This window comes from Drosophila virilis, chromosome 3 (assembly GCF_030788295.1).
Source record: "Drosophila virilis strain 15010-1051.87 chromosome 3, Dvir_AGI_RSII-ME, whole genome shotgun sequence".
Lineage (NCBI taxonomy): Eukaryota > Metazoa > Arthropoda > Insecta > Diptera > Drosophilidae > Drosophila > Drosophila virilis.
In genome coordinates this window covers 21,343,866-21,353,212 of record NC_091545.1, presented here as the reverse complement: position 1 = coordinate 21,353,212, position 9,347 = coordinate 21,343,866, and the positions used below count along the sequence as shown (strand labels likewise).

General features: G+C 39.5%; 1 long non-coding RNA gene across 1 annotated transcript; it reads right to left on the bottom strand.

Annotated features, from left to right (window-relative positions):
* Nucleotides 1–1,010: 1,010 nt before the first annotated feature.
* Nucleotides 1,011–8,212, bottom strand: LOC26530815 (uncharacterized). The gene is made up of 4 exons (XR_001450439.3): nt 7,813–8,212; nt 4,767–5,132; nt 4,541–4,696; nt 1,011–2,290 (listed from the first exon to the last, which is right to left on the bottom strand). It is a non-coding gene; the product is annotated as an uncharacterized lncRNA (long non-coding RNA).
* Nucleotides 8,213–9,347: the final 1,135 nt, after the last annotated feature.

The window sequence follows — 9,347 nt, the reverse complement described above, 5'->3', positions numbered from 1 at the left end:
TGGCCTGCCTGGAGTACAGCTGCCGCTGTGTGGCCCAGCCCGGCCCGGCCCGGCTCGTATCGGCCCGCCTGCTCAATTGAATCCAATGCTGGCCACGACCGACCTCCAAAGGGCAAGCGCAGAAAACATGATTTTTGTGTAACGAGAACATTGTTCTCGCAGTCTTCAGGCTGGGCCACACTGCAATTGCTTCGTTGGCGATCGCCATGCTCGGTGGGCTCCAGCGGGTGTGCAGTGTCCGGGTGTGCCAGGAAATACACGATTGTTACAGCCGGATCGTGCAAAAATACAGCGACGGTCTGACAGGTGGCGCCGGCGCCAATTTAAATATGAGTACAGCGAATGATTATCTTGCGGATGTTCAAAAATCCACCTCAATGTTGTTAAGAGCTTGCGAAAAAATTCAAAACAATCTAAGCTGAAACAATGGAAATAGCTCTAATAATGTGATTTGGTGCAAATATATATTCAAATCTATCTTCTAAGTCAATATCCTTTGTCTCAATTGAAACAATGAAGATAGCTCTATTTCCTTTGTATTCCTTGCTTCTTAACCAACAACTTTAGCATAAATTGAATCAAGACAAATAGCTCCAATAACAAGACGGTTTTATATATTAATTAGCAATATTTTAAACACTTTCTTCTAATAGAATATCCTCTATCCAATATCTTCTATCTAAATTCAAACTGTGGAAATATCTCTAATATTATTACTGTCTTAGTAACCCTCTCTTGTAATCCGATATCTACAATCTCAATTGATACAATGGAAATGTCTATATAACTATAGAAATAGCTGATTGTTATCCTCCCTGACTCAACTCAACTTATAGGTTCTATCTTAAATGAAATAATGGAAGTAGCTCTAATAACATAAAAAACATTGTCAATATTTGTTATCAACCCTATCTAAATTAATATCTTCTAGTTTCTACTTGATATTGATCGCAAATAATTTTCAAGAATATATTTAATATTAAAATTAATATTTTTGAATCTTGCTCGGCTCTAGTTCGAAATATTTTATTGAAAAAATGAATTGTATTTCATATTATTTTTTAACAATATTAACAATTTGGTCTATTAAGTTATTTCCGTCTGTCTGTCCAATCAGATACATATATGCGAAAGTATCTCAAACATATTTCGTCTACCTCCCGTTTTGAGAACCTCTTTTATCTATAGTTTCGTAATATTCTTATTATTGATATATGTTTTATATTTTGTGTGCAATTTGTGATTTGTACCGCTATGTTTAGTCTGAAGTACTAGAAGTAAATACTGTGTTAGTACACGATAATATAAGTACTTAAATTAACGATATTTACAGGGTATACAGAAATTCCAGGATATTTGCTAATAGCAAATTGTAACTAATTTTGCTAAAAATACAAATACAGGCGCCACTCTTATTTGACCCTACCAATACCCTAGATATAATATACATAAATTTCTTAATGGAATAAGCTGACTATTGTAATTGCAGCTAAGAACTAACGTAATTTCTTTAATCTTCTTTGCTTAGTCTATCGAATTATTGAGCTCGCGTAGATAAACGAACATCAGTTATAAAAGTGGCTATATTAAATGGCTTCGTTTCGGATCAGGAATATATACATGGCCTTCGGAGTACACGATATAAATATGTAATCTGCAACACGTGATGTAATTTATGTGCCCCAAGCAACTTGGTTGCAACCCTCGAGAATCAATGCCAAAAGCCCGAAATGTTTCACGAAATTCAATTAAGGGTAGAGGGAAATGTTAAGATAAGCCCTTCCAGAAATGCAGAACGTGGCGACCATTGTCGTTAAATGTTGAAGAGCCAAAAGGCAAACACGTGTAGGTGTTTGAGCTTTAATTTTACATAACAATGTGTATCTGATAATTATCAAGTAATTAACAAGCAAGGCCCCAAACATCGATTACGCTCCTTATTTCTGTTCATTAAGAAGAATTTCATATATAACAGTAACAGTTATACCCTGCAGCCATTAAATGGCTAGAGTATGTATAACGTACATGTGCACATGTCTACATGTGTGTATGTATGTATGTATGTATGTATGTGAGAAGCAGCCATTATTGTAATCTGCCTATGCTTTGTTATTCTGCCCTCACTCTCCATCATTCTCTCCACATACAAGACGCTCCACTCTCATCACTTTTTGCCGAAAAATTGCATTTTGCTTTGCGCCATCGACTCAGTTCTCTCCAATGTTGCTTTGCTTTGTCGCTTAACAAAATTCAACGCACAGTGGATCCAGCCATATTTTATTTTAGTTATCTGTTAAGATTGAAAAAAAAATATTACTAAATTACTCGTTTTAATACAGCTACATGTATATTGATGTCATGTTGTTAAATGTGCTCGTAATGATGTTATATATGTATGTATATACACACATTGTATGTATTTATTTCATGCTATTATTAAAACCAATTGCGTGCAATTTCACTCCAGTGTGCAATGCAAAACTAAGAAACTGGCGCACGCATAACTGTAATCACCAAGTGTCCTTTTGCCTATTCGATTTATGTCGTCGCGAGAGCAGCTTAAAAATGCCGCAATTTAATCATTTTAGTTCTAAATGACGCGTCTCGACGTTGGCCACGCGTTGCAAAGTGATCTTGTGGGTGTTTTTTTTTTTTCATATTTTTTTTTGTGAGAGTTTTGCTTTTTTAATATACACATGTATGTATGTATGCATGTATGGCTTGCAAGAAAAGTGTGGTCCCATATGCCAATTGTGTTTAAATTGTTTTAAGTGCGCTGCTTTTAAGAAACTAAATCATTTTTGTGTAAGGTAAGTTTTTGAATATGTACATACATACATATATACATATATATGTATATACCAAGGCTGATGCACTGCCAGTTTTAAAATGGCACAAAGAAAGTTCTAGCAAAGACAATACATATGTATGTACATATAATATGATACATAAATATTGCATTGTCTTTGATACAAGTGGTTTTTTGTTTCAAGACAATAAATGTTTCCTTATGCAAATTTTCGATTCTCTTTTGCGCACTTCCGTGCGTACCAATGCATTTTGTACTTGTTGTAAGAAGCACGGAAAGAAGAGGTGGGAAAAAGACGCGTCGGTGGCGTATTTATGTACACATACATATATATACATGCATATGTATGAAAGTGCGCTTAACTGTGCTTTAAATTTCTGTTTGCATCTATGCATGTGTATGTGTGTTAGCTTATGTATGCGGTGCTTCTTCTTCGATCGATCCGCCGCTCTCCGCCAAAACGAAAGTAATCGTATTTTAAGAGGTATATTATTTTTCTGTTACATGTGTATGTATGTAAGGGTAACTGTTTGCATGCATGCATGTGAGCATATGTATGTATGTATATTTTAATCGGCATTCAGGCATTGCTTCTTTTTTTTGTTGTTACATGAACATTTTTCATCGATATACATTATTATTGGTCATGCAGGGTATTTCTTAGGCGGACATTCTCTCTACTTCTCTTCTCTCTCTCTCTCTAATCTCTTATCTATTTTATTAGGTACAGAGTAGGCATTAAAAGAAAAACATAAGATCAGCGCGTCGTGCGTAACTGTGACCCAAATTTGACTGGCCGATGAATGAAGAAGGTTTTGTCAAAAGTGTCCCCTCGGCGAGCGACGCAATCGGATCTAGGCGACACTGGCGCCAGGCATTGGTCCAGTCGCATTCCCATCAATGCAGCGAGTCCTTTTTTTATCTACGACTCACTATTTCAGACGCGACACTTGTGAATGGACAACGTGCAGGACAATAGCGCCGCTGTGGGTCGGCTGGCCGGAATGGCCGGGATGGCACCGTCGCCAACTGGGCAGATCTTATTTTAATTGCACGTCAGATCGATCACACGCAGTGTCAGCCGGGTCAGTCGAGTGTCCAGTGTGTGTGTGTGTGCGAGTAGTTGCGTATCGCTTACGGCGAGTAATGATCATAATGTTGTACAAGTATCTTTAAGATGCATACGATATATTGAAATAAACTACCTGCTGCCTACCTGCCAGCGTCTGACTGACTGCGGGCCTAGTTAATCTGTCCCGCTTTCGATAACATTTTAGTGCTCAATTTTTAACTCTACGCCCTTTTGTGGTTTTGCTCTTTACAACTGTTTATGCCTTTTATGATTCGGTCGCGGCCGTTTGCATTGTCTTGGCCAGGCCAAGACCCGGCCCCGGCCCCGGCCCCGACTCAGATCTTGAGCCCAGCGAATGTTGAATGTATGCATGTGTGTGAGCCCATTGACTTTGTCCTGCCGACATTTCTGTGGCACTTGGCTGCCTCAATCAGCACACGAGTGCCTTCATCGTTGCCCACTTGTCAATCCGAAAGTCGTTCGGACTGTAATTTAATATCCTGGCCGGTCACCTTGTGTATTCATATTGGTTTAATTTTATCAAAAAAATAAACCAGCTGAAACAACTTGCATATCGGGCAAATGCTGCTTCGATGTGTTTCACACTCTGCCCCTGGCCCATGTTGCCCCATGTCTATGCCCGCCGTTTAGATACTTACATGGCTCCGGTGCGTGCCCAGGGGCCATTAGGGTTTTGTGGTCACTCTGGTCTCTGGTCTCTGGTCTCTCTGTTGGTTTTTGGTTTCCTGAATGTCCGATTGCCTTCGCATTGGCCGCTCATTTAAATATTTTATCATTGATGCGCCGAGGAGACACTAAAGAGAATTTTATATCTTTTCAGTTCGCTACGTTTTTATCACTCGAATGAACAAAAACATTTGTTACCAATCAGAGTTCTTAATTTTACGGCCTGTGTTTGCGACAAAAGTGCCGCTGCGACAAAAGTCGTATCCAACCCAGGCACAGCCCCAGCCCCAACCCCAGTCCCTTTGGAGGGGATCTTTTGTCGGCTTTGTCGCAGAAATTAGTCGTGTATTCCTTTAAAGCTTGTATGTATTCAGTGCCAGTATCTTAATTGGCTTTGATGCTGCGATGGCCTTTCATAAATTTCAATCCATTCACAGAAGAGTGTGTGCGTGTGTGTGTGTGTGAGTATCTGTGTGTTGTATTTCATTTTACCTCTCACACACACACACACACACATGCCAGGTTGTTTACATTAGCTGGTAAAAGCCTTAATGAGTATTTCGTCTGAAAATAAATGACATGAACTGCATTGAAATGAATTGTTGAAATAAAATCTTAATATGTATACATCATTTTATGATCGTGATGACATCAGACGATAGCTTGAGTAGGCATCATTTTTTATAGGGATAAATCAAATCTTTTAAAAGTGTTCATTCTTTATAATCAGGTTTTAAACATATGACTATTGTTTATTACACTTTGTTCGGCAACTTTATAGACTCGATAATTAAAAGTAAACCAAGGAAACGCTGTTAGCACAGACTGCCAAATACTCTTTTCGTAGCAGCTCAAAAAGTTTGCTGTCATTTACTTGACATTCCTTTTAAATCTTAAAGAGCTTTATCTGTAATCCAAGTATAAAGATTTTCTACGATTTGAATTCTTTAAGATTTCTTTAATCTGCGCCATATTGTTTAATATTCCTATGCAATTCTCATTAATCTGACGTTTATGGATATATATTGCAAATAGAAAGTAAATAAATATAATATTAATTTCGCTTTTTCTTTGCTTCATTTTCATTTTATTTCGCTTTCTTTCTCCTGCGCATATTCTAATCCCATCTCTGTTTCTTCCATATTTTTAGTGAAGTGCGATATATATATATAAAGTCTGATAATCGTGAGTGCATAAGTGAATTTTAGGTAAGTACACACATATATTTATATACAAATAATTATATATATTAAATCAGCTTAAGCCAGAACAGGGTTTACCTCCTTGCAGTAGCATAACATCATATAAACTAGATTATTTATTTCTAACCCTTACAAAGTTCATATATATTGATGTTGAACGAATAGCTGATTGCGCTGATTTATTTGACATTCGCATCAGATCCAAAGCATGACTACATGCTCTTAAGTCTTGGAATTAAGATTGATTTGGGTTCTACTTTTACTTGCTTTTAAGTAGCGAAGTCTTGTTTTATCCGCTGTCAGTGTCGAGCAATATGACATATGAATATTCATCATTAAACATTCTGATTCATTTCAGATTAAACTAGACTTCCTATCAAATTTGGAATAACTTCCGTTTGATTGCAGCTTTTGACTCAACCAATTGGTATTCCGTTCCAAGAACTTTATATGCATATACTTAAAGATAATTAATAACTCATTCGATACTGCTCCGATCGCCTTTTTAAAGACAATGTCTTTGCAAATAACTGACAAATTGCGCCCTATTAATATTCTCCGTTGGACCCAACAAATGTCAACTACTCATGCCAAATGTCATGGCAAAATGTGAGCAACAAACTGGAGCAGTTGCTGCTTATTTTTGAAAAATATGTTAACTAGCGGAAGAAGCGATCCCAAAGCGATCAAATTTATGCAGTTGTCCGAGCGGGGTGCACGGCATAATTTATGTGTGCCGCGTAGAGTCCAGAGATAGAGTCGAGCTAAGTGCAGGCATCTATCTATATACGAAACGACATGGTCGTAATGCTAAACGAGTGTTATCCAGGGTTGGAGTAACAACTGGATGAGGGGCTGCGCGGGCGAGGGCGAGAACGAGAGCGAGTGCGAGGGCAAACGAGTACCGCAATAATGAAACCGAGCATATTGGGAAAATTTCACGGCTATTTGGCCGCTGGCCAAACAACTGGTCACCGGCCACTGGTCAGGGTCTAATTTATAGAGCGATTCGGTGGGTGTTTGTTTATTTATTCACGAGTACTGTGAGATTCAATTTATGCAGGCTGCGGGGCAGGCCGGAGCAGGGTAGGGTTCGGCAAGGGCTGGCAGGTAAATTGAAAAATGGACATTTGTTGTTACAGATCCATTGACTCATTTACGAATGTCAGTAACAACATTTGTGCCCGCTTCGCCGTGCGTATCTCTCTCTCCATATATATAAATATATATATATATACATATTCTTTTGGACAGACCCAGCCCCAGTCACAGCCCCGCGGGGAACGCGCTGCCTGCCAAGTGGTGGGTCGGCTTTGGCTTTTCGGCTTAGATAAGCCGGCTGTTGGCTCTGCTTCTGCTACTGCTGCTGTCGCTGCTATCGTATCTTGACTGTAACAGACGGCGCTCGGTCTGAGGATGAGGCTGGCTTCGGGGGTTGTTCGGCGGCTGCTGGTTTGACATGCAGATGTGACGAGCGCGGATTTGTTTCGTGTTGTATCTTCGCTTAATTTTTTTTTGCTGTGTTCGCTTTTGACAAGGACAACTTGATTTTTTGTTTGAGCGATGCGCTTTTTGGGGCGTAATGGAAATCCCTTTTTAAAGCTTGACGCGCCTCGCGCACCCAGGCGACAAAACAAAAGTGTTCGCGAGTGCATTTGACACTTTGTACTTGATGGATTATGCTTAATTATTGATTAAATGGGCTTGTACTTGTCAACCCAAATGCAAAATCCATTACGTATTTTGAATATCGCCAAACGCCGACTCGAGCCGAGCCGAGATGAGCCGAGCGACAAAATTAGATTTAAATTTTTTCGGAATTTATAATTTGACATTCGCTGGGCGCGCACTTGATGGATGCAAGCGTCAATGCCAGAGGCGGAGTCGGGGGCAGGGGCAGACGAAGGGGCCCGGGCACAGCTCGAAGACAAAGGCAGCAGCAGCAGCAGAGGTTGAGAATTTACGTCAATGTCAATACATTTTGATATCGATGCGAAGCGCCTTTTTCCAAACATTCTACTTGCCTTTTTTTACATACTAACGTGTGTGTGTGTTGTGGCCAGAACCTGTGGCCGGATCGTGGCTATGGTCACGCACTGCGACTGCGACTGAGACGACGACTGCGACTGCGACTGAAACTGAGAGCCGGCCATGTCGATTAAAGCGATAACGCGGAGCCTTTAAGAGATGCCGCGTCGTTATTTTTCGGTTGTCGCTTCATCTGCTCTGATTAATTCTCTGTGATGAATGCCGCAGCCACTTGCTACGCTGCCTCCAAGCAAGAGGAAGCAGCAGCGTAGAAGCAGCTTTGATTTATCGACATTCCGATGACCGTGCCGTCGACGCCATTTTGGCACCATGGACATTGGCTGCGTCGAATCTCCGCTGGCTTTTGTAGGTGCAACAGCTACGGCTGCAGCACAGCTTTTCCGAGCCAAAGCTTTAGGTGTGCGCACCCGTGCGGCATCCGATGGAAAGCTTTGCGAAAGTGCACAAGCCAACGTTGGATAGTGCTCAAAGCGAAAGCTGAACTTCGAATGTTAAGGTTGCAGGCTTGTTGGGAAATTTGTGGCTAAAGGAAAAAACTAGATTTTCCCACTCTATTTTCCATTTAAAATCCTCTTACTTGTTGTAAATTTCCCACTATTTCCCCTATGCTCGGCTCTCTGTCGCTGCGGCAAGCGCCGCCCGTTAAAAAATGGCTGCGCATTTATCTGCAGCACTCGCGGGCTTGGTGTGAAGCGTGCAGCTATTGTGACGTAAGCCTCATGCTCACATGCTATCTCGCTCTCTCTCGCGCGCTCTGTCGCACATTTCCCCTCCAGCTTCGTGTGTGTTGCTTTCCCTTTGCTTTTTCTTGTTCTTGTTCTTTTTCTTTTTCTTTTGGCCACAATAATAAGCAATACAAAACTTTAATCGACGTTTTACAATTCTAATGTGCGCCGTGCATAATCCCAGCCCTCGCACAAGTATTTAAATCAATGTATAACAAAGAAATGCACACAAATCCCATTGTTGACGCACAAATTGACGAAAAAATAAACACTCGAAATGTACATTTAATACATTTATATTTACATCTGTATTTACTTTCTTTCATATGCATGCATGTCTACCTTAACTAAAACTGAACTCGATTGCATACAGAAATTTTAAAACATTGTACTAGCAAGTATATTTCATACCTGGCTTGATTACTATTTAACTTTTTTGTTGGTTTTTAACTAGAAATAGCCTAAGATAAACATGACTAAAATGATTACGTATTGTTTTACTATCATTAATAAAATTAGGACTTATGCTACTTTGCTTTTGTACGTCAATAAATTAGACTTTAAGTTAGAATGAAATAATTAAAAATGCAGATTCTTAACATTTTGTTAGGCAACATTTTATGTTTTACTATCGATTAGTTAAATAAACGGCGAGCAAGACCGATCTCTAGTTTACAGCCTGCAGAGAATAGATAAGTTTTGCTTGACATCATCTGTAAAAAACCTGCTTAAGAGATATCAAAAAATTTATATTATTATTATATTTTTATAAATTTTAGCATGTGCCAGAATGCGCTTAGAAT